This window comes from Athene cunicularia (genome assembly GCF_003259725.1).
Source record: "Athene cunicularia isolate RWA chromosome 13 unlocalized genomic scaffold, athCun1 chr13_part1, whole genome shotgun sequence".
Lineage (NCBI taxonomy): Eukaryota > Metazoa > Chordata > Aves > Strigiformes > Strigidae > Athene > Athene cunicularia.
In genome coordinates this window covers 8,674,798-8,675,024 of record NW_020799117.1, presented here as the reverse complement: position 1 = coordinate 8,675,024, position 227 = coordinate 8,674,798, and positions in this window count along the sequence as shown.

The following is a 227-nucleotide window of genomic DNA, read 5'->3' as shown; positions in this document are numbered from 1 at the left end:
GGTGGGTTCACCGGCCTGGGCGCGGAGCCGGGACGAGGCTCCCCCGCCTGAGCCCGGACAGGGGCTTCTCCTCCGCGGGGGTCGGGGAAGGTGCTGCGGGAGCGGGAGCCCGCGCCCCTGGTCGGGGGTGGGTGAGCCGGGTTGCAGCGGCGGAGCTGCGGACCCCCGCGTGTACGCTGAGGGGTTGTGCGCGCTGCAAAGTATGGAAGAAATTAAAAGTAAACAAG